Source organism: Aphelocoma coerulescens, chromosome 2 (genome assembly GCF_041296385.1).
Source record: "Aphelocoma coerulescens isolate FSJ_1873_10779 chromosome 2, UR_Acoe_1.0, whole genome shotgun sequence".
Lineage (NCBI taxonomy): Eukaryota > Metazoa > Chordata > Aves > Passeriformes > Corvidae > Aphelocoma > Aphelocoma coerulescens.
The window spans coordinates 101,121,403-101,147,546 of record NC_091015.1 but is presented as its reverse complement, the minus strand read 5'-3'; the positions used below and the strand labels follow the sequence as shown (position 1 = coordinate 101,147,546).

The 26,144-nt window shown below is 38.0% G+C and overlaps 1 protein-coding gene across 23 annotated transcripts in view; it reads right to left on the bottom strand.

Moving 5' to 3' along the window:
• The window catches only part of LOC138104882 (poly(rC)-binding protein 3-like), a 503,757-nt gene that overhangs the window by 280,996 nt on the left and 196,617 nt on the right, over positions 1 to 26,144 (bottom strand). For 21 of the 23 annotated variants that reach the window (XM_069004182.1, XM_069004184.1, XM_069004178.1 and 18 more), the window contains one exon: positions 18,639 to 18,695. The gene's annotated coding sequence lies outside the window, so the exon portion shown is untranslated. Of the gene's footprint in view, positions 1 to 1,010; positions 1,081 to 18,638; positions 18,696 to 25,582; positions 25,720 to 26,144 lie in introns of those variants that run through there. The other 2 variants (XM_069004172.1, XM_069004173.1) reach the window with 2 other exon arrangements.

Genomic DNA, 26,144 nt, shown 5'->3' with positions numbered 1-26,144 from the left:
ACGGCGCTAACCCCCTCCTTTCTTACTCCTGCTCCTGGTGCCTGTGCCGACAGAGACTCAAGGTACCAGCTGCAGATAGAACATCAAATTAGCCCTTCGGCCTTTTCTTAATTTGCTTTCTCCTGAGCTTGGTCTCAGTCTCAGAAGCTGCTCCAGCCTCAGCACTTCACCTTTGACCAGTAGGGCCAAAGCTTTAGCAGTCCTTTGGACACCCCTCCACTCCACACTCATGAGACCCCACCAGCATTTCCTCCAGCTCTGGGGATCTCAGCATAGGAGGGACATAGAATCACAGATTCACAGAATATTCTGAGTCATAAGGGACCTGCAAGGGTCGTTGAGTCCAGCTCTTAAGTGAATGGCCCATATGTGGATCAAACCCGTGACCGTGGTGTTATTAGCACCATGGTCTAACCAACCAAGCTAATCTGCATAACCTGACATGGACCTGTGGGAGCGAGTCCAGAGCAGGGCCACAAAGAAGAGGATGGAACACCTCTTCTATGAGGAAAGACTGAGAGATTTTTCACCCTGGAGAAGAGCAGGCTCTGGGGAGACCTTGTAGCACCTTCCAGTACGTAAAGGGGGCCTACAGGTGAGCTGGAGACAGATTTTTCACAAAGGCATGAAGTGATAGGACAAGGGGGAATGATCCTGAAGGAGGGTAGGTTTAGATTAGATATTATGAAGAAACTCTTTAAGTGTAATGAGACACTGGAATAGGTTGCCTAGAGAAGTTGTGGATGCCCCATCCCTGGAAATGTTCAAGGACAGGTTGGATGGGGGCTCTGAGCATCCTGATCTAGTTAAATATGTCCATGTCGACAGCAGTAGGGTTGGACTACATGACCTTTAAAGGTCCCTTCCAACCCAAACTATTACAGGATTCTATGTTTGCACTGTGGATCAATAAGTTGAGTTTTTCAGTCTAAAGGAACTGCTAGCATTGTACCTCCACTGAAATCCAAGGAAAAATTTTCTTCTGAAAGCACCCAGAAGCCAATACACACCTTTTCCCTCACGCACATTGTCAGCAGCACATATCTAGCACTTCAGCCGTGCCTACAAATTCTTGAAACCCTGTGACACAAAATACAAAGGAAAACCAAAATTCAGAAGTTTTACTAGACGTAATGAAGTCCCTGATTTCAGGTGGTTATTATGTGAATAATTTGTGATCCTCATTTGTTATTTACTCTGTGTTCTTCTGCCACACAAATTAGCCCCTTACTCCAAAGACTTCTGTCCAGAGTTCCTGCATAGTCTCAGCCTTCAAACAGATGCACTTTTAGGTAAGCATAGAGAAAGAATTCCCATTATTTTATAAAAATCTGACTTTCCAGATAACAGCAGCAAATCAAAATGAGCTTGAGTCACAAAAGGAGAAATCATATAAGACACAAGGCTATTTGACAATAGCCTTTGTGAGAAAGGAATTTCCATGTGTTTTCAATGAAGTCACTGAAAACCTGAACCTTTTCACCAGAAATGTCATCCCAGTAAATCGGTATTCTTGTGATGACAGTGACTCAGGAGTACAAAAAGCTTTCAGCTTTTCCTTCTTCCACCTAGTACCAGTACCTATCTTAATCTACACTATATAGTATAATTCTGTGTTATAAATATTAGATTGGACATCCCAAAAATTTTGTATAATCTGTGAATAAATAAGAATGTTCTTCAAAGACAATTACCACAACTGGAATGAACACATCAGACACAGTCCTCCTCCTTCCACACTTAACTGACTCAAATGTCTAAGCCCTAACAGGAACCAAAAAAGATTTTCCTGGAAAATGTTGCGTGTAGAAAAGGTAGCATACACTGTAGGTAACGCAATTCAAGAATAATAAGATCATATTCCAGGAATAGACACAGGTTGCTCCACGTTGAGATAATGGAAACAACTTAAGGCATAATTTAAACAAAATCTAAATTATGTCTGTGTGAGAGAGCTATAAATTCAGACAGGAAGAGAAAGGAGTTATATGACAGTGGGTTTTCAATGAAGCTCTTTGGATAATTGTTGAACCTGAGTTTTTAATCTGTAATTGAGGTGATTATTTAATTTGAATTTTATTAGGAACCATGCATTGTAGCAACATCCTCTTTCAGTTTACAGATATCAGCTGGGTAAGATAGGCGTGAAGACCTAGAATGAAACATTACATCTCACTGAAAATTCAGCATGTCTAATTAGTCACCTAAAGGACTGATTAATTAAGTTTGGTGGGAGGGTTGCTTCCATCATACTAAATCCTTCCTGAAAATGTACAGATATTCAAATAAGTGCAATCAGAAGGAAATGAAATTATAGAAGATTACTACTACAGTTTCTAAGCTTGCAGAAATTCTTTTCTACATACCACAGTGAAACACTGGAATTAGAAGGCATTCAAGCTCCAGTTTCAAATATCAGAGGAATTTCATTAAGTCATATTGTGTATCCTTATAGATAAGACTTTTAACGGAGAGAAAAAATAGTAATAGCTTTCAGAACTTGTATTTTTGCTAACGCCTCATGTTTCTAAAAAATGCCTTTGATTTTAATTACAACTGAATATTTGCAGTAAATACAGATCATACTATCTAGTGACTATTAAGACCTTTTAAGATTTTTACCAGTCTCTTACAACACTTTGGTTACTAACAGATTATAAAATTCAGACACAAAACCTGATAGGCTGAGAACCAGAGCTATGAAATAAATTAAATTTCCATATATTTATTTATTTTCTCCTTAAAACAACAGGTGAAATCTCAAATGTAGCCTTTATTAGAATCATAAAAACTGCCTATTTTTTTGTTTCTGTTGTTGCTTCCTTTCTAAGTGTGGTACACTCAACAGACTCTCAGACAGTCCTGCTTTTAAAAAGTAACACTTTCAGGTTGCATCTGTGTAATTTTCAACCTACTTTGATTTTCTGAGCATCAGCCACAAAGTCATCCTGTAATGGCATATTATGCTTTCTCTGCTAGTATTCTGCAGAACAGGAACAGAGTTCTGATGCTCTTCTTTCTTCCTTACTCAGGCAACACCGTTCTGACTGACTTTCCAAGGAGCCTGCCTCAGCAGGGAGAGTTGACCTCATCCATTTAACACAAGAAAGGGCAGAACTGGGAAAATATTAGCTGCACATTCACCTCTTATTTAATATCAGTAATTTGCATTGCAGTATAACCTAGTGGCCAGACATTGCTGTACTTTCAACTCTTCATACGACCCCACAGACAGAAAGAGGGAGTTTATAACCTGCATGGAGGTTTATAACCTTATAGGAGCCCTTATAAGCACAACTAAGGGGAACCATGTTGGACTGAAAAATATAGTCAGGTTCAGGTGTCCATGTTTTTCCTATGTTGCATAAGTTTATAGGATACTGCATGAGTAATTCATGTCACCACATAAGCTGTAGCATTATCAGGCATACAAATATGACTGTATCTGAAATATGACAGCTAAAAAGATGTGAGCATTGGCAAACTGCTTAGGAGGCATTTCTGTCCTGTAAAAGTTAGAAGTTGGTATTTTTCAAAATGTTGCAAGCATTTACATTTTTGGTACTAAAGTTTTATAAAGACAATACAAATGGTATCCTTCAGGACTTCTGTTTTAGGTTTCAGACTTAAATGTATCAAATTAGATCAATTTAATTAGTTATAAGGAAGAATTTTTTTACAAGGAGGGTGGTGAGACACTGGGACAGGTGGCCCAGAGAGTAGTTTCCCTGGAGACCGTCAAATTAGACTGGAAGGTGCTCTGAGCACCTTCTGATTTAGTTGAAGATGATCCTAGTCATTGCAGAGGGGTTGGACTAGATGACCTTTAAAGGTCCTTTCAACCCAAACTATTATAGGATTCTAAATTGAAAGCCTCGAATGTCTGGACTGAGAGAGGCACAATTTTTAACTACTGTCCTCACACATCACTTATCAAACTTGGCTGGGAGGGTTTTCCTTCAAAAAATGTTTCATCTTCCTATCGAAGATGTTTTCCAAAGGAAAGAAAAAACTTTAACGAACAACCTTTCTCTCTGTCCCTTGACACCTTCCAGGGGGAAATATCCAAACATTTTTTCTCAGACAAGAAATTTCTATGAAACAGTACCTTCCAGGCTGCTTTGTCTTAGTCAATATTCTACTTGCTTTTCTCTCTTCCACTGCAGCTATTCCACTTGGCATAAGCCACTAAATAATCTTCCAGCCATAAGCTGAATTCTCAGAGAAGAATAATCACTACCATAAATTCTGTGTTTCTTTCCTTTTCCTCTCAAATCCAAAAAATATTTAGGGTTTTTACCAGTGCAATGGAACAAAACTGCTGGGGCCACCTCCAACTTCCAACTCAAACAGCATCCAACAACTTTTCAAGTAAGTAAACACCCACAGGACAACAAGTCATATATGGATAGCTAGAGAAAAACTTTTCCTTCTGCTGCACTATGCAGAACATAACTCCAAGTAGACCAAATCTGATTGGATGAAATAAAAGATATAACCAACCCACCATCCTGCACCCTGAAAATGATCAGTAAAAGGAAAAAAGTTAATTTCTGAATAGCATACGTACCTGACAGGAATGCAAGCAAGCAAATCCCAGTCACCAAGAGAGTAGTTGGGGCAAATTCACTGGACATCAGCACCCACAGCAGAGCTCCACGATCTACTGCCCCTCAGCTGCAGCATCATCTTTCACTAACAGCTGTCAATCCACGCCTATACTCTGGTGTAGGGGACCCACACCATACAAACTTTTAATATATTTACTGCTCCCATTTCCAGGCAGGTCATGCACTGGAAACAACCCTGATTAGTAGTGAATTATTTCAAAGCAAAGAATCAGTGAAGCCATGTGTGACTTGCTAGCACCATACCCCACTGAGTCCAAGGTGGGTCGGGGTGCACACAAGAACAGAGAGCCCCTTTGCTACTTCTTGTCTGCCATAACATACTTTGATGCTTATTGGAAAAGAACAGTTGAAGACAGAAGGTGCCCAAATTCAATTTTTCCAACAATTTTTAGATTAAAAACTTTTAAAAATTCCACAGCGGAAGCATTTTAAGTTCAAACTCATTGACAATAAACATGCTCTTTTCATTTAGGCTTTAGTAGTAGCTCATGGATCTCCATGAAAACTATATAATGAAACACAATCTCAGTGAGTTAGAAGTACTTTTGCTTTCAAGACCTGTCACACACATTCTGTTTTTTATTAATACTAAGCGTACTGTAGTTATACTACTAATGAAATAAAATCTAATGTTATGATACAGACCATTTCTTTATCCAAGAACTCCCAAAACAGAATAAAACTCCAGTTACCTCACCTCGAAGCTATGAAACTATGAAAATAGTCATGTTTATTTGTTTTGCCGAACTAGAATTAAAAAAAATCCTATTCTCTAATACTGAAAGGTCTCTCTAAAACCCACTGTTTTCTTACAAGGTTGTCTCAGACACAGTATTTCTTCAATTAAAAATAAACAAGGAAGATAAGCCAGCAAACAAGTTCCAAACATACACCGCTTCTACCTTGAACATGATCATTTTGCACTGCCTTTTTTCATTTCAAGGAGGCAAAAGGCATCCTCCAGAGATTGCTCTGCACCCAAGCAAGGGATGCAATTAAAAATCAGTCTTGTAAAACGTTATGGTTTCTCTCAGACAGGATAGTCATCACAGTCTTGCACAACCTGAATGCGAATGAGCTCCTACTGTATCCCATACAATTTGACCCTGTTCATCAGAACTGCTTATCCCTCTGTGCTCAAAAGGTAAAGCAAGGATAGTGAAGCTGATAATAAAGAAAATCAGCACCTAGAATGGCAGACTAATAACAGATATTCCCTAGTCAATAATATATAACTTCTGTCTGGACATACATTTTCAATGTATTTCGAATCGTAAGAATTTTTAATGAAACATATACAGATATTATATTTTAAACAAAATCCGTTCCCTTCATCTACTAAATCAAGCACATAAGCACTGCAAACAACCTTTAAAATATACTTTTATTTTAAAAGACTTATATGTGCATGGTGTATGGCATTGGTAGGAAAAAAGTCAGTCAGATGCAATGTCTATTTTTCACTACTCTGCCTCTGACTACCACTATAAGCAACTGATGCCTAAGGAAACAGTAAATAAGTGAGGGAATGGCAACAATATTTCTTCAACAGCCAAGGGACTTCCCAAGCCAAAGTCTGTGTCTATACCTTCGCTCTGATCATGCTTCAGGGGACTTTTGCCAAGAATTCATTAAATGATTTCACAGCCTGCTTGTGTAAAAGAATTTCCAACAGTTTTAAAATTTTTTGAAAGCTTTCAGGTTAAAAAATTGTGTTTGATACCCCAATTCCTTGCACCATAAGAAACAGAATAAATAGTCTACATTCTTTTCCACACTGTTCAAGGTTATATAAAACTCTTGTTTAGTTATGTTCCTCGTAATGCGAAATCTGTCAGTGAACTTTGTCTCCTCATATATGAAAGTTGCCTTGTACTCTTAATTGCTGGCTTTTTTTTTTGTTTTGTAATTTCCCTCTTTCTCTTCTAAGGAAGAAATCCAGACCAGCATGCAAACTTCAATACGTGAACACACCATGGATTTATGCAGGTATACATGCAACACCATAAGAAATTTTCTGTTCATTATTTTTTCTTACTGGTGCTCAATTTTGACTGTTACTAAGATTGAAGAGAAGTTTTCAAGGAGTGATATACAGCATTGCTCCAAGACCTGCTGTCTGAACACTAGTAGCTAATTTCAGGACCATTAATGCAGTAGGTGTACTCTAGGTTGGTTCCAAATATGAATTATTTTTATTATTTGAATCTGAAATTTCATCTGCTATTTTTCTGAAAGATCACCTATAACATTAAGTTTTCCTAGACCTTTTTGCCACAAGAGTTAGCTCTCATTGCCCTTAATCATTTGGTCCCATCAGCCAAGCTGGCCAGTTCTATGCAATCCATGTTTGAAGTACTCATTTTAATACTTTGATGAATGTAGCAAAAGAAGAATTAAGGCTTGAAGACAACAAAGAACTACAGAACTAAACATTCTGATGTTTATATATATACACATATATATATGAGAATAATTTGTCTTTGACATGCCAGAATCTGATTTCTGCCACTCAAACTGTAGAGTAAGAAAACTACACTTTTTTTTTTTTTTTTTTTTTTTTAGGATTACAGTGCTTTTATTACTAAGCAACAAAGGAAAAACTGAGAAAAACATTTTCCAGTGATTTTTTTAAAGTCAAAGAGTACTTAATCCTGCAGAAGGTAAATTAAAACAGCATTTGCAATGCTCATGGAGGAATTAAATCAGCAGAATAGTGTATGTTTCTTTTACTGTAGGATCATATATACATACATATTAAAAAAAGCCCTGAGTGTACAAGCTATGTGCTTTATGGGTTAAGAAGGATATTAAAGAATTGGCTCTATGCTGCTCTTTTCCTACAAGATACTCTGAAATGTAGCATTTGTCTTGTTTCTGCCATGATGGGATTGCACACCTGAGACAATGTGGTTGTTGGTTTTAGTACTAAAGACACATCTCTTTCCGTGCAGAAATGCTAAATAGCTGCATGTGACTATTTTGAGGAGGTCAACCAACTATGCTCAACAAAAAAAAAGAGACAAAATCTAATCATAATTCAGAAGTTAAATTTAGAAGCTACATCACTCTCCACACATTTTTCCAGCTCGTGTTTTCAAATGAAGTCCTAGATGGCAAAAAAAGCAACTGAGAAGTTGAACACGCAGTCCACTTATGCATGAGTTACAACACACAGTAAAATCAGCTGTAAGCATGAGGAGACCGTGTGGTCTCAGTCTGAATGCAGCTCTAGGATGACTATGCAACAGAGCAGAAAAAGTAATTGATGTACACAGTAAAAGATCATCAGCTTGCAGAAGGGGCCCCATTGATTTTGCCATTTGATCTTCCATGAATAATTCTAGAGAAAGATCCAAATTAACCCACCAAGCAAGCATAGGGGAAGGATCAGGCTAAAACTCTGGCTGGTATTCCTTGTAAATACAGGAATGGCACTACTGCTCAGATCACAGTGTGTAACTGCACTGGGGAATATGAAAATTCTCAACACATTTTACTACAGTTAAGTTTAAAATCCAGAAACAGCACATTTTGGCCAAAGAAAGACATGGTTGCAGTCCAGATCTGCAAACAGAGCTAAGCACTTCACTGCTATTTTACTCACAACATGAGATTGGCTCATGAATGCTTTTGTTGGAAACAGTCTCAGTGCTTCCAGGTTCCAACACCTTCTGCTGGCCCACATCTCCTACACAGCTGGGAAATTTCATTCTACTTAGCAAAAAGACTACAGCTAATTAAAAGCAATGTAGTCTTTTGGAAGCCAAAAAAAGGAGGGTATTCAACCTCTCCATTACTTCACACAACATTTCTCATATTCAGTTCTGCTAACAATTTTGGAGTAAATGAAACAACACTGACCATGAAATGTAGACTTGCAAAATGTTTTCAAATATTGTCAAACATTTTTGTTATTACCAAACATTTCAAAAATGTTTTCAATGTATTGAAATAATTGAAATAATTAACTATTTTTTTTTCCTTCTTAGAACAGCTCTACAGGTATCTCAAAACCTTCAAAGGAAAATAAACATGCCACAAACTACAATATCTCCAGCCTTTGAAGAACATGTGGAAGACAACTCCAGCTAAGAGAAATGCTCCTGGTAAAGACAGCATACATTTAACTACAGTTAAGAATCTATACAACCCTTCCTCAGATAGGAAACTTTTGTTTTCCCTCCACTGATCATTCCCAGCTGTGGGGGTTTTGCAAGTGATCCCCTGCAGGTACCCAGAGCAAAAGACACGGATGTTCATACTGATGTCTTTCAGTCCTAGAAGTGAGAAACCTAGATTAATTTAACTCATTTCATTAAGAGGAAGGGAGGAAGGGAGGAAGGAAGGAAGGATGGAAGGAAGGAAGGGTTGGTTATGTTCTTCTTCCCCTATTGTATTAGTCTTAGGTGAGTGCTACAAGCAATTAGGCCTGACTTATGCTTCCAGCACTGTCCTTGCCCAAAGAAGTCAGGGACTTTATTAAGGAAATCAAATAACTGCTGTCAACCACTCCATTTTATCAAGGTTTACTCCATTTTTTTTTCTCCTGCCAATCAAGTTTATCAGTGCACTCAGCCGCCTTCAAATCCCTACACTGCTGCCTTGCCAGTCACTGAAAAAAGAAGGTTCTCCAAAACTGCTTCTGTGGTCCCACCGAGTCAATGGGTGAGTTAAAGGAGCTAGCTCTTATTCAAATGCTCAGGCATCTGGAGAAGAATATATGGGAAAGATAGTTGTCAACATGTAGGCATTTTGTGAGGAAAATACTGAACATATTTCTAATTGCTGACTCTCAGATTTGCAGTATGTAATAAGTGGAGAAAACTTCTACATTGCAAGTTCAAGAGACTGATAAATTGTAAACTCCTGAAAACAAGGAAACAGTTACACTGTTCTTGTGCCTTTTTAAAATTTTATTTTATTTAGCTTTTACAAAATCTAATCACAACAATAAAGAAAAGTTAGTGAGTTCTTGTTTTATAAGTAAAGGAAACATTTTCGAAAAGAAGAAGCTCATTAACATACTGATGACAATCTTAAATATTTCAAGATTCAAAAGAAATATTGGAGTAATTTAAACAATTTTCCACCTTGGAATTTCCACTTCTTATTTTTATACAAAAGAAAACAAAAAAAAGGCTTCTAGAGTGTTCGAAACTCCAGTCATAAAATGGGGAAAGCTGTGACTAGATTCAGAAAAAAATTAAACTGAAAGAATATATTTTGTAAATCACAAAATGCTCAAAGGTGTTTCTTTTTTTGTTGATTTTAACACATTATATAATACTGAACTAAAATGATGTCTTCAACAATGTGAAAAGTGGAAGTGGGAAAAATATCCACCTTGAATGAGGCCTGACTGTGACTTTGCATTCATGTTTATTCTCTACGGAAAGAAAGGAATGCATACTTTTTTATTTTTATGAGAAAGTACAGTTTTAGGGGGATGAAACATCACAGAAGAGTAGTGAAACAACACAGAACAGTAGCAAATGTTTAACTGGGAAATCTCTCAAAAGCTTTTTCAATTTCACACTGCTCCAGTACCCTTTTTATCTGAACATCTTGTCTGTGCATTTTACAAATTTCCAAGCTGTTATAATGCTCCCAGACTGACAGTGCCCAGCAGAGCCAGGTAGCAGTGGGGCCTCATTGTGTCTGCCACAGTACAAAACACAATGGCACATGTTTTATCCGCCCCAAATTTCTTCTAACCCAGTGGCTGTGACGCGTGGCTGACTGGTGATAACGCAATCACAGCCGTCAGACAGGCCCTTCTCCAGTGATGTTGTCATGATTTCACACAAGGGTTTAAAGTAATACTTATCAATCCCATGCATAAAGGTTTTATTCTGAAGACAATTATGCATTTGAAATCTCTCCAGCCACTGACTTTTCAGGAAACCCCATGTTACCTAGGCTCTTCTCTCGCCAGCGCAGCACACGCAGAGCCAGCGTGCTCCGCAGCCCTCTGGAAGCTGTCTAGGCAGAGTCCTTTTAGACACAGTTATTTCATTTTGAAAAAGCAGCTGAGGCTTTTTATTCCCTGTGTGGTATTTCAGCTCCCAAATTGCAAGAGATCATAATTTCATGAGAAGCAGTTTGGGAAGTGAACAAAATAAAAACCCAAACAAAATCAAAATCCCAGTTGGCTACTTTCTCTATGTAGAAAATAGTAACCTTACTACAGAAGTTACTTGCTACATATCTGAATTTACTGCCACACTACATAAGTGTCCTGGTTTTGCCACCACTTTCCATTTTAAAAACAGTATCAGAATTTTTGCACGCTTGCTCATTTGCAAGGTTGGGCTCACCTGATAATCTTCAGTTTGAATGATCTGTGAGCAACAGTCTCTGATACACCACCACTTGACCACAGGTTTGTGGCTAAATACCTCTTATCCTCTAGACATAACTAAAAATGGATTTTAAATGACACTGTCATAGAAGCAGTGCTGTTTCCACAGCTTTTACTCACAAAAGGTTTTTCTCCCTTCAGAGTTCATTCAGCATTCAGACAAAAAATGTGAAAGGTACTGCCTAGCAAGGAGGAAGCTACTCCCAAAACTGATTTACTTAGGAGGAAACTTCTGCTCTGATGATGGCTGCTCCCTTTTAGAAATTTTTCCTCCAATTACTCAACTCTGTGTTTTGGCAGCTGGAGATGATCAGTCAAGTCTCTCTTCAAGCAGTAATAACTTTTTAGAATTTTTTTTATCATACAAAACCCAGATATATGAATAATAGGCTGCTGCTTAGCACCTGCTTAATTATTACATTCAGGCTATATCTCTTCTACAGGCATTTTCAATTTATCTCTAAGAGGATTTATGGAATGGAGATGCTATTTAAAAAACAGATGATGAGGTCAGTGCAGCCCAAGGTATTTCATTTCAGCTTTTACAATTAACATGCACACTGGAAGTGCTGGAAAGATCTCAGAAGAGCAGTGGATTTGTCAAGTGCTCTGCCTGTCTCCCACATGCATTTTCAAGAGGAGGTAATGGAAGACCAACAGCAAATATACCAAATCAGAAAGCCACAGACAGCTCTAGGAGAGAGTGCTGAGAAAAAAACATGCCACAAAGAAGCACCAGATACAGAATTTATTTATTTATTACAGCAGTTTTCACCAGTGAAAAAGATCAGCTTTGCTAAATGGACCTTGTTGAGAATGAAGTGAGCTTCACCCTCTCTTCACAGTTAACTTTCAACTGCCACACTTTGGTGGCAGAACTCACTGAACTTGTGTCTGTTTTTAAAAGAAATGTGCCGTCAAGCATTACCCTTTGACCAGTATTATTATTTCTATCTGCCTCAGCAAACACAAAAAGAGCAGATTAGATGCTGTCTTATTAGAGATGGGACTGTGTAGGTCAAAGAAGGAAAATACTAGGACATCCTATTAAACTGAAACTCCATGCACCGACCTGGAACCAGGGCACTGCTGTGAGAGCTGGAACTCTCTGGGAAATCCACTGCTTGTTTGAACTCATGCTTGGAAAAAGTCTCTAAAGTGAACTGAAAGCATAAGGATTTGAACAGCTCTACTAATACATACATAAGCTATACTATACAGGATGCATCCCGATGGAGAGAAGACATTATGTAACTATTGTTAAGGAAAAAAGCAGCGCTGAAGGGGGAAGGCAGAGAAGAAGGAAGGGAAGGAAGAAAAAGAAATCCGAAAAGTAGAGACCCAGGGGATGAATTAGTAGAGAAGAGTCAGTGGTTTCATTTTCACTTGTCTCCCCAGGCCTTGGTAACGCCTATAGCTCAGCCTACTATATTTAGAAATGGATGCCTTCCTGCAGGTTTATTCAGTGATTTGAACTGGAAAAAATTCTCTTGCTGGGGAAGAGAAAGGGAGAGGGCAAAATACCCTCTTGTGCTGTGAAGACTGAAATTATATTTCAGATTCAACTAAGTGTGCAGTAGAATAAGACACCCAATTTTGAATCAGAACTTGGAGTTAAATACACTTACATAATTTCGGCATTAGTGGTTGGATATGAAAAGGCAGTCGTTTATTTCTCCATTTGTTAGCAGCTCCATTCTCTGAAAGATAACTTGGTTTCCCAGACACAGTTGGCAGGAAAGTCAGATTTTTCAGTTTATGAGATACCATTATTTCCCTTTCCACCAGCCCTGCCACATATTTACATCAGAAAAAAACCAGCAACTCTTTGAAAATTACCAATAAACCAGAAACTCAAACAAATTTTTAATTCCAGGGAAAAAAACATTTGAGTTTCTGACATAAAATGCCTTTTTTCCATTATTTGGCTGGACCATCTTTATCTCAGCTGAATGAGAGAAAATTGGGATCAAATTAAGAGGTGCTCTCAGTTACCTGATACCAATTCAAAGGTAAAGCATGCCTGGAACAGACGAGTGCTTATTAAGCCTATGGAAAGGATTATCAGGTGATCTCAACCTATGGAAAGGACATCTGTATTCTGAGGGGGAGGGAGAGGAGGGGTTACTAACAGTAAATCTGAGTGGTCTGCTGGAAACTTTCACAGGGAGAGCGCTGAGCAGCAAATGCTGTCCAAAATGGATACAAATATGTTGTCAAGTCGCCGTGACAGATCCATTATGGGTGAGCAGCTTAGCAAAATGAACTCGATCTCAACTGTCTCACAATATAAATGCCACAAGCTCAGAAGGACCTGAGCTTCCAGTTCCCCCATCCCTTACTCTGAGGTTTGCAAAAGCGAGTTGGCATTCAAGAGAAGCAGCAGGTCAAGGAAAGCCTTATTCACAAGAACAGCCACTCTGGGAAAGACCCTCCTGTTACATGCCAAATCTGCCACACTGTGAAAACTACATTTTCAAGCACATATGCTCCCACAGTTGCTCTCTTCTTCTCCAGCTGCAGCTGGAGTTGCAAATCTCAATGCATTTACGGAAAACAAGTCATATATCTGTTTGCATATTCTGATTTCTCAAATTACACCAAAATGTCATAGCACAGGACATTTTTTTCCTACCATGAACTAATGAAAGAGCACGAGAAGATAATGATCAAATGGTGGTAGAAACTTGTAAAATGACATTTCCTCAAGGTATTGGCAGTAATACTTTCAATCTGTGATGTATACATGGGACATATATGGGTAAGTGAATGCTAGAGGTTTTAAAACGTATTCAATTTTCAAAACCAGAATATTTAACACAAAGTTAAGTTTTATGATAACAGTTAAGGCCACATTACAATCTTTGCTCATGATTATGTGATTGTTCAGCAAAAGGCATTTCAGCACATATTTAAGTCTCATTAAAGTCTCAAGAATGAGAACCTTCTGGTTCGCTGAGCCATGGCATGAGTAACCAGCCAGACTCAAAGGATCTTCAGAATAACTACAGCGGCAAGGTAGAAAGGTGGGGACTGAGAAAAGGTGAAGTACACTATCTCCACTGTTCAGGAAGATTTCTCTTGCACTGTGATGAGTTTAGTAGGAAATTAAATAACCTACAAGATTTGTTATTAATTCTTCCCTTTAAAATTACTGCTAGAGCAGACACCAAAGTTTCATAGAGGATCTCTTGATAATTCAGTATAGTACAAATATGGCTACATGTGTAGATCTAAGTGCAAGGACATGTGGAAGAATGTATCAGAGAAAAGGCCCAGTCAGATATGTCCTCCTAGTGAACACGATGAGAGACAAAAGTACCGTAGGTGCCCTCATTGTAGAAAATACAGAAAACTCCACTTGTTAATTAAAATCTAATCCTGGCTTTGCTCCAAAATCTATATTTGATGCCACAAAATAGGAAGAATAGCAAGGACTCCCTCCTGGCTGATGATGAGCTAGCTTAGCATGTTGCTCCTCAGGATGAGATACTGCTGCAAAAGTACACAAACATTTCATGTGCAAACCAAATCACGCAAGAATCACTATATCTTTTTCTTTCTGCTCTCCACTCTTCCTCTTTTCCAATGCTTCAGCACAAGAGCAATCCACCTGCTGGTGAGGTCTTACTGTTTTCCAGCTGTACCTATTAAATGGACTGACAGCTGCCACCATGGCTCCTAACCTTAGCCGAGGTACGATGGTGTTTCCTGCCATTGCAACCCAGCCAGCACCATGTGGCTCATTCACGGGGTGAGGATCCCCCAGTTACATCCAAGAGCTGGCCAACAGTCATCATACAAATGTTCTCTCATAGTCACTTAAAGTCACCTGAGTATTTCAGCAACCATTTCCACTCCCCTTCCACTCACACAGTTTTTAAATCACATAGTGCAGTGTTTACTACAATACTTTTACTACAAAAGCTTTGTAAGACCTACATACTGGTGCCAATTCTAGCTTTGGAGGTTTTTTGAGATGGAGAAGGGCTTTTGCTTTCCTTTAACTGGCCAAGTCCTCAGTGGCCATGATTTTTTGTTTGTCTGCTTTTGTGTTTTATTTTTTTTTAAACAAAAACAATTATATTATTGTCATGAACTCTGATTAGATATCCAATTTAATAGACTTTGAATTTTGCACTTTAGTCTCAAAGGACTCCATAATATTATTAGTACAATTTGTTGAAACTAAGTGATCTTCAGTTTTTCAGGTGCCCATATTAAATGAAAAAAGATATTAACTTATGGAATCATCTGAGCTTAGTTAACATTTTCAAATGATGACCTTATGAGACTGGATAAAGAAACAGCCATTAACATAAACTGGTGGACTGCCATGAAACCAAAGGAGAAAGATAAAGAGATAGCAAGCAGATTAGCATTAACTAAAACCCAAACAAACAACCCACACATTAAAAAAAAAAAGTAATGAACCAGCCTCCAGTCTTCAGTGTTTACTGCACATATAATGTAAGGTTGTTATTTTTACTGACATCTTGCTAAGCCTCTGCAGGTTGCAGTGCCCTCTAATAGAAACAACTGTCATAGCAGAAATAGCTTCATTTGCAGCTCTGTCTCCACTGAAACTTTATTTTTTGCTTTTTTTCAGCTCCAAATTAATCTCTGGGGGAAACAGTACCCAATGTATGACTGCTGAACCATACGTAATGATATCACTTTAATAAATAATTCTAATAATTAGTGTAAAAACAAAGCAATATGATGAATAATTTTTAAAGGTGAGTTCTTACATGTATAGTGCATGTTCACTGCACAGTTTACCTCTCCTGTACTTTTGAACTACATGTGGATGGTGCTCCTTCATTTTCTCCACACAGGAGTTACTAGCCTTATTCCTTAACAGAGAAGCAGCTTTTCCCAAATACCTTCAGCAGATTTTATTCTCTTCTGCCATCCTTAGAGGACCTGTCTGAACCTGGCCATTATGACTCCAATTTCATCCCCTTTGTCCTTTTGCTGTGTTCAAGCCATACAACTGATAATTAAAGCAGAATGAATCAAGGTGGGGAGTTGCCATCACAACAGGTAATTAGGCACTAGCAATGAGAGAAACCCAATGCATTGAACCAGGGATAATGAAGGATGTTTTTAACTGTATTTTTTCACTTTCCCATCTCCATAAGCTTCTCATTGTAGCTCCTGCATTATAACCTCTGCCACTGAGCTCTCACTTTTTGGCTCTTTACTTCCCCCTCAGCTCCATATTTCCAACTTACTGGAATATCATCTCCTGAAACAGCTGCCTGTGTGCCTGCCTCTCTTTTACAGCAAAGTGCTGTTCCTCTTGCAATAATAAAAGTCTGTCTATCCTTCTCCCCATATAACAAGCTATATACACATCAAATCCACTGGCTGACATCTATTTTCCTGGTGGATTTTAGGACATTAATTATGTTACTACAAAAAATTTTCAGTGTGTTTATGGCTTGACTACATTTTTTGTGTTACAGACTATTCTTCTGTTACTCTGTTTCTGGTTTAAACCTGTGGTACGATCTATATTCCATTTCCTCATGATCAGACTTTCCAGAACATTGGACACTTGCTCCTGTCACAGTGAAGGAAAAAAATGGTTCACTTAGATCTTAGATTTTTCCTCTTTTAAAGAAAGATTTATCTATAAAATGCTTTGATCTTTTATGCTACATAACAGATACTCATATGCACACACAAACACAAAGAAGAAAACCTCTACTGAAAAGATGAGCTCATGGAGTTCTCTGATATGAATCCTTCCCTTTCTGCAAGGAAGGACAGATCCACATACTTCTGCAGCACCATTTTTCCCTTTTCTGCTTCCCACAAGCAAGAATGGATTTACCCAATCCATGATAAAAGGCAACATAGCAATGGAAAAATACATCAGTTTGATCCAGTGTTCCCAATCACATTTCCATAACACACGTGTGTAACACCAATTTCTTTCAAGCACTCCTGCAGCTTGAGTGCACCTCTCATTTGAGGCATTCATGCTCAGACCCCATTAAGTGCCTGCCTGTACAATAAATTGCAAGGTATTACATGCACACAAACTAAGCGTCATCTTATCTAGGAAAGGACAAATTTCTGAGCTGTAAATCACAATGAACCGACATTTTAGAAGCTGCTCAATCTATGTGTGATACATAGGTCTGGATGGCAAAGTGTTCTGGTGTTAAAAATATTATCATATGTTTTACCTTCCCTGTCATTAAATTTACTGTCACTTCATCATCCCAGTGTTAGTCTGGTGCTACCAGTTTGCCTTTGATGGTCTGTATCAATATGAATGAAAAATGCAAGTTAAAAATCCCAAACATATTTGATACCTTGAATGAATTGATCAAAGTAAAACAGGCTGGAAGAAGTGAAACTCTCTCCCACACAACTTCATAAAAAGAGATCTATGAGGTATGAACATTAAAGTTCCTGAAATTTATCATTATGTTCAGACTAAAAGAGAACACATGGACATTTTTTTTCCTACCTTCATTTTTAAATCCTAACCATAAAAATGTTAATGTAAACAGCAACATATATTGTAATTAGGATTCAAAATCCTACCAGGAATATATATATATCTTGTCTAGATTACTTCAGAAAAAGTTACCTTGCAACTTGAAAAATGACATCATTAAATAGTCTTCTAAACTGCTTTTCAGAGATGGCAAAGTAATAGCTATTTGTCTTTTTTTTTTCTTTTTTATACATAGAAATTTCTACTGCAACTTTAAGCTGCAGTTCCAACTTTTTCAGCTCAACTCTCTACAATTAAATGCACTTTTCCACAATGCATTTATTTGATTGACGCAAACAGTGCAGGACACCATTTGCCTAACTGCTTCTGATTGCCAAAATCCTTCCAGGAATCATTTCCATGGTAGATGTTCCCATGATGAAGTGTTTCTGGAGCCTTACACAATCTTAACTCAAATTCTTTCACATTTTCTTCACTGTTTCTCTAGAACTGGGGCAGCCTCACATATTTCAAGGTAAGCAAAACTCCTGCTTGGTCACACCGCTGTTTCATAAGACCAAACAGATGTGTAAGATGCATGCCCTAAGTATTAAACAATTTCCATGAATAACCAAATTCAGCAAACAGAACAATATGAAACGCTACCCTTACATTAGTCTCACTTTTATGTACTAGTGACATGCTTGGACACCTTTTTAAAAACACTGCACATTGATTAAATAGCCAAAGAGAAAAGAGTTCCATTATGTAATTTAGTGTTGTTGTCCATTACTACACCCAAACAATTGTCTATTAATGTATGAGCACATTGGCTATATACCAATTACCCCATATTTCATGAACTGTCTTCTCATAAGCCCAAACATCCTTTTTCACAATAGAATATCTTACCACCTTATTTCAAGAAATAAGGTTTATTGAAGTTACTTTTTTGTTGTTAAATATCTCCTGATGTATATTTTTTCTACATAAAATGGTAATTTATAATAATTTAAACCTTGAAGTGTCATTTGGGAGAGATGGAAAGGGAGGCAAATTTTCATTTCACTACTACTGGTGAAAATGCAAAATAAGAAAGATAAGAAATTGCACTTAGACTAGCATAATCAAGATCAATATTTGTCATGTGTTGATAATGTAATGAGATGTGTCAAATTCACCTTACCTGTCACATCAGATGTCCATGAACCGCAGTTCTGCCTCAATCCGAAGAAAACTTGACCTGTTGAATATGAAGCAACACATTTTCACTCATGGTGAAGTCTTGCCCTCTTTAGAACAGGCTAACAAACCATGGATTTTTGTGGGGAAGAACCAAAAGCAGTTTAGCATCACTGATGACTTATGATGCCAAAAATTTATTTTCACTTTCTGTTACAATTCAAATACAAACAGATAACTTTGATTTCCCAATCAGTGATCTATCTCATTTTAATATTTATACAGTGCTCACTGGGGTCCAGCATTTGGCTCTAAAAAGTATCTCAGAAAGATGTACAAAAACCCCTAGAGGTTACTGATTGTTAAAACTGCTATGCACAAATTCTTATGATGCTCTTTGAACAAATCTGCAAGGACCAGAAAACAAAACTTGATTTTCTTGCTTTACTTCCCCTTGTCATCTTTGCTCCATTCTACATATTTTTTCTCTCAGAGCAAAGTCAAAAGAAGGGAATGGAAAAGGGAAATGGAAAGAAATAATGAGGACTGTCAGGGAGATGAGGGGGCTTTTTTCTGCCAACAGCATATCAATTGCATTTTTATAAAATCAGCTCTCTGAAAATCATAGCTGTCAAGTATTTAGTCACACAACCCGAGATCTTGAACAGTTTTGCTGAAATTTCTTGAGCTATAAAGCAAGACAAACAAGACTCCCTATCAGCCTAGCCTGCATTCACTAGAAACCAAGTAGAAGTTAGAGGTGCTCAACACTCATAAATGTATGTAGAACATATTTATAATGCTGATATTCTTGAAAAGAAAACAGCTTTAACTCTCTATTAGCATAACAGTAATACAACATGAATGTGAGTTTGAGATGATACAACATGCCGTCTACATCTTTCGGTGTACAGAACTGCAAGTGTGCTATATTACCTGCCTCCCAAGCATGAAACATGAATCCACCACTGCTGACTTACATTGTTTCACTGACTGCACTTAAGCAGCACAAGAAATCTTGTTTCACAGTAAGCAACAAAAAGATACACAAGTCAGGATCATTTAACCTATGACACCTAAAACTGGCTTTTTTTACGCAATATCTATTAACGTTGCCCTTCCTGTTTTTCTTTTGGTCCTACAAATGCATCAGAATAGGGTCTGTAAGCAAAGGCTCAATCCCATTTCTACTCAGCTGAGTGGCAGAACTTCCATTAACTTGACAGGGAGTTATAGCAGTGCCCGAATGGCAAAAGATATCCTCCAGGACCCTCTTTCTTGCTTTGGGCTAGAATGATATCCATCAATATTTCAGGATATAGGAGGGAGGAAAAAAAATGTAGTTGTTTGGGAGAGCTGAGAGAGGGGATTATTTCCATGGTTTGTTTGTTTTGTGGTGAGCCCTGTTTACACAGAGCTAAGTGCAAACAAGAAAGTAAAAACTAACACTGTTCCATGCAGCAAGGTTCCATTGCAACCAGCAATCTGGCTTTATAATCCATCAGGAAATCTGCTCAGGAATAATACTGTCACAGCACACTTGCATGGTATGAAGAGATGCAAACCATCAACTTTCTGATATTGCCTGTAAGCAAATTGCTTTGTCATGCACTTACACCTTCATGCCAGAGAAGAGTTACACATTCCTTTGTGCTGATTTGCATCACTTGTTTGCTATTACAACAGTTTTCCTAGGGAACATTTCAATAATTAAAAGAGACAAGCTTTAAGCCAGCTGGGCAATGCTCTACAGCTCAGATTAGATGTATCTACTGCTTTCAAACGAACAACTCGAAGCTGATTCTCCACCCCCACCCCTGTGAGTTATACTTCACTTTGCTTTACACTTCCTGTGGCTTGAATGTCTTTGAAGTAATATTTGCATTAGGTCCTTGGAAGCAATCAAACCTCTGTCTTTGAAACTATTAGGAATAGGAAGTGAAACCAGCTCATTTAATTCTCTGCTGTTCTCAGAAGGGTCCCTCTCTACATTTCCCTGAAGGTACACTAGTCCTGTGGGCTTCAGTGGGTGGTCCAGGCATTTGAGCAGGTTCTGCCATAGGAAGAGCCATGATTGAGAAGGGCTTTCACAGCCTCTTTCTATGAGGGTCTGAAAACATTTTAAAGGTGGGTGGCAGGATAAACACTGGCATATCTATCTCATCTTTATAATATATTTGCTAAAGTTTGAAAGAAAAAAAAAATTAATGCTTTAAGATCCATAATGTCTTTAAGAATATTACGCCATGTTTTAAATCCATAGTATCTTTCTCTTTATTTGCGTTTTTGTTCAGAGGAAGGTTGACGAATCAAAATTGGCTCAATGAAAATATGTTAGCAACATATTCAGTCATTGATACATATGTTTATCTAGAGTAAAAAAGTTAGCTTGAAAATTCACCAGGTTTAATACACAACGTTTTCCTTCTTTTAATTTCAAATGTATTTCCTCATTTACAGAACAGAAAGCATTTCCTTTTTACATTCAGATGGAGTTCATGACTCAATCTTCTCTTTCCTTCCTTCTTTCAAAAGACCACCACCTTTCAGTGCACAGTTATGCAATACTAATGATGGAAAAGGTCCGCGAGTAAATCCTATTAGTTGTGCTCTGTGCTGTTTGTCTGCAATATGGCTGTTTACAACAGGGAATATTTTATGTTTGGACTAACCCATCAGAGCAGGAAATGTACGATATGAAAGCTGATACAAATACGATTGGCAAAACGTGCAAGTCACACAAACCAACATCCAAGTTCTTAAAAGAGTTAAAGCTTGAAAAAAGTGTAATTTTCTCAGTGAGCAAACTATTTGGCATGGAATGTTATTCCATTTTCCTCTTAAGGTTGTTTTACATTTATAGTATATATATTGTTTTGTATTGTTAAATTCTCCCTCAAGTAACAATCTAAAGACCCTCAACTCTAAGTTATTACTCCCTGATGTCTGAGGCAAGACATTAATTTATTGTTTCAAGTATGGGAAACAACAACAGTTCAGGTATCACAATGCCTCTAAAGACAAAGGCTTGTTTAGCTACTGCTCTGTCCCTCTGCAGAGTTTCCCAGTAAGCCAGTCATGATGGGATAAGCAGAGCAAAACTACGTGTCCTGGAGAAGAAGCTGCTCACCTTCATGGGAAGGACACACAGAGAGCAAAAGTCATGCAAGGCAAAGACAATGTGGGATCCCTGTGGTGGAGACTGCCCTGTCTGTGGCTCCCAAGGAACCAGGCACCTTGGGGAGACGTTGCTAACATAAATTTTAAGAGAAATCCCATGATGCTGCTTCTCTTTTCTGCCACTCCATAGGGTGATAGAACCCTGTGATACAGCAATTCCAGTTTCATAGCTGTGGTACATCCGGAAAGAATAATCCAAAGCCAAAACCAAAACCCAAAACACATGTGGAAAGATAAGCTCTTGATTTGGGGCCTAAACGCAATGTTTTTAAACCTTACAAGCCTGCACAATACTAGAGTGATTAACCAAGACAAATTTTCACATTGCACTGTTTTCTAGCCATGAAACGCTGTAAAGCCCTAGATAAGGATTGCTTCTTTCATCCAGAGCACCAGGAGACCACTGGCAATTTATCTGAAAGGAGAGGACTTTAGATAGAAACAAAAAAGGCAGTGTTGATTAACATAACTCAGTATTTTCTTTTAAAAAAAGTTTAATGTAACTGAGAAATTGAAAGTTTGGGGATATGAGTTATGCACTGCCTGTGCACTCAGAAGATACACAATTAACATGAGCAGTGCAAGTTTTTCCAAGACTACTTCTAGCTAAGGTTCGTTATCTATGGACTTCTGAAAAAAACTGGAAAAGCAAAACCAAAACCCAACTCACAAACCAAGCCAACTACCCAAACCTAAGAGATTCTACCTAGTTAGATTGAGTAGACTTGCATAAAGGAGAGGGAAGAAAAAGCAAAAACCTTTCTATAAAACTGTTGTCATAATATTGTAAGACCATTTTACAGCTGAGCCAGTGAAGACTGCTATATTTTCCTTATGTTCCTAAGAAAATACACACATTTTTTTTTTTTAAATAAAAAGCAAAAAAAATTGGTTTTACCAAGAAACATTGAATTTCGTGGCTGGCATTTTGGAATGTTTTATCTCTAAACTTTAAAAATGATGCTACAAGAATTTGGACCTTGCTAATTCCCTAATGTGACCCTGAGAAACATTGCAAGTTAACACATTTAGATAAATGAGCAAACAAGTCAGAAGTGGGGGAAGAAAAACAGTTCTAAAACACAGCTCTGCATCACAGTTACCAAAGGCTAAAACTAAGATAAAGTTGCTAAAGACATCAACAGCACAATGCTTTACATGCATTCAAAAACATCTAATATAATCATCTAATAATTGATACTAGATTAATTAACATTTTCCAGTATCATAAGTGAATGAAGTAAACTAAAATTATTGTGCGGACACATTTCTGACACAGCAAAGTGGAAACTATTGATGCAAAACTAAAAGGTTGACAGCCACAAACTGGTGAGGTCAGGTAACACATTCTGGAAACAGTGATGCAGCACCTGCATTGTGGCAGAGCATCTGTGCAATCAGAGGCATGACAAAACTCACAGGAGCCTTGCAGCTATCAGACTCCCACAGATCACTTAGTGAAGGAATGGAAGTGAAACACACTGCATGTCAGGGAAAGCACTAAAATGAAGCATTTGAAAAGTCGTGTGTGAAATGATAACAAATGCAAAAGTGTCTTGAGCACATGTGGGCCAGATACTTGGTAGTGCCAAGCTGTGCTCTCACAGAGCTGGACTCAGAGAGGAGGTCTGCAGGCTCTCCAAGAAGGTGTCAGTTTTTTATATAGTTCTTTAACAACTCTGTTTAAAAATCAGATAGAATTATAGATACTAAAAATCCTGAAAAAAATTAAACACCTTGTTGCAGTGGGGATACTGTAACACGCCTATATCAAACCAGGAGTCCCGTGGGAAAGAAATATCTATGGACAGATTCTTGCTAGATGTTTCAGAGATGTTTATTTCCCCAGCCACATGGCCGGGGCTCTGCTCAGGAACTGCTCAATCACGGGACCCGAGGGTCCTTCCCTGCACAGGGGAACACAAAACAACCAATGGGGAACGAGGCTGACCAGGGGCAGGGAAACCCCGTGTCTCCCCCCCAGGGCCCCTCTCCCAGGGCTACATGGCGGGGGGAGAAGACCCCGACAACACCTAAATTTCAGTTTATATATATAAATATTTAAATGCAACTTTATGTGACAAACTTTTGCCAACTATTAAAATTTGAGTCAGACTGGACCATTATATGTGTTGTAGATCTCCTCATGGTAGGATGTTCTTAGTTCTGTGGCTTTTCTTCTTTATTAATAAAATTTTTATCCCTTTATTTTGTAAAATAGAAACTGACTTTATATCAGGTAATAAAACTAAATTCCTTGGGATAGCAGCCACAAAATCTTTTAGCTTCCTAATTTTCGTCCCCATAAACTCATTCATCACTTCATAATTGCAAAATATTAAAGGGCTAATGTAAGACCCAAATACAGATGACTTTAAGAAATCTTTGTTGCCTTTCTAAACCCTTTACCATCTGTACTGTCCCTGCTTGTCAGATTTCAGAACCTAAGATCACAGCTATATGTGAATGTGTAGTCTCTTCAGCCTTCCAAACCAGACATACAAATAAACTCTCAGAAATAATGCCTCAAATAAAGGCAAAGGGCTCAAGATTGTCATACCTGCTGAAAAACCTCATTCACAATCACTGACTAAATCCAATATACACGTTGACAGCTTTAGATCTATGCATTACGTTTTGGGGAATAAATGCCACTACATAGTTAGCCTTTATAGAGCAAAGCTTTTGTTTTGTATATAAATCTGCGTTTAATGAGCCTTGAAAGAGATGATTGCTAAATAACAGCCTGCTGCATTCAAGCTCAACTGCCTCCAATTATATTGTTTATAATTATATAATTGTACAATATAATGTGTCCAACAATCCCTGAGTTTTATTACTGCACAGCACTATGACACCAGTGTAAATCACCTTTTCACTTTCACAGTCAGCCTCTTTCACTTTGCTTAGTCAGCCAACACAAATGCACAGAGAACTGCACTTTTGACTGCTGAATGCATCAAACCAGCTTACCAGCCTCAGCAGAAATAAGAAAGTAATGGAAATGGTCAACTCACAAAGATGAAAGGGGGAAGAAAGGTACTGTCTATACAAGAAAGTAAGGGAGAAACAAAAAGAAAAAAACCAATTAGTTCAAAACCCTATAATGAGTTTGTGAATTTTGCTTCTTAGGGTGTTTCTTGTTGGCAGATGCTTCCAGATACTGTGCCTATCCAAAATACCCAGGAGAACAAGTGCAAAGCAGTGAACATTAGCAGGTAATGTTCTTTGTATTATTCTTACTCCTATACGGATACTGCAGCATTTGCTGTGATGCCACTAAAATTAGTAAAAATCTTATTAGCAAACACATCATTATGCTGTTAAACACCTACACAAACCTCTCATTGTTCTCTATCTTCAAAGAACAAAATTTCTGCTCTCTCTTCCATCATTTGAAAACTAACCCAACTTCCAATCAGCAGTTAATACAGTAGTATTCAGAATATAATTATAACTCCTGCCACAGAAATTTAAGCCCCAAAGTCATCCATAAAACTTCTTTTTGACTTAATAGGGGCACCATTTCTTTGTTTTGAAGTTTTGTTACGCACACCTTCTAAAGTAATAAAATTCTTGTTTTGAAATGTGGCTTAAAGCCCTCTGCCTCCTTCCTCTCTTCAAGCACACTCTCCACACAGGAATTTCTTCTTTAGTACCAGAAGTCCTTACACCCACACCACCTGGCCTTTTAATCAGTGAAGCTCCAGTATTGCAACCCCCTATCAGAAGGGCTCCCATCAGCACACAACTACCTCCTACACTCACCCTCCCTTCTCCTTGCTCTTGGCTGCTTGTAACTTTGAATTGTCCTGTGATGACTTTTAAAGCTTGCAGCTTAGTTTTACTCCAAATCAATACACTGAATGTTGACAATCTGAAACTTTGATCTTTTTAATGTTTTTGGAGTTGTTGTGTAGCTAGTAGTTGAGCCCTTAAAAGGGGACTTCAGGTGTAGGGCTTCACGTCTTATAAACTACTGCAGTCTGTCGTCCTCCCTCATCAGCATTTTCACACCTTTAAAATTGCTGCACTTGGAGGCACCTGTAGAGTAAGATGCCTCTTCCTGTGCTTGACGACTCAAGTCATTGTCTTCTGAAATCCACTGCTATTGTTATTCTTAGAACTCTGACAATTTACTAAATTGAGGGAAGTTGGTTTAAAACTAAGATTAATTTCTTCAGCATTACCAATAAAATTACTGCAAACCCCTTTTCAGGTCCATTGAGGCCTTTTCCTGGTCTTAAAATCAAGAGTCAAACACGGTTAGAAGGGGAAAAGGGATTTTACCTTGGTATTTATTTTAAGGATCCTTAGGTGTACCACATCC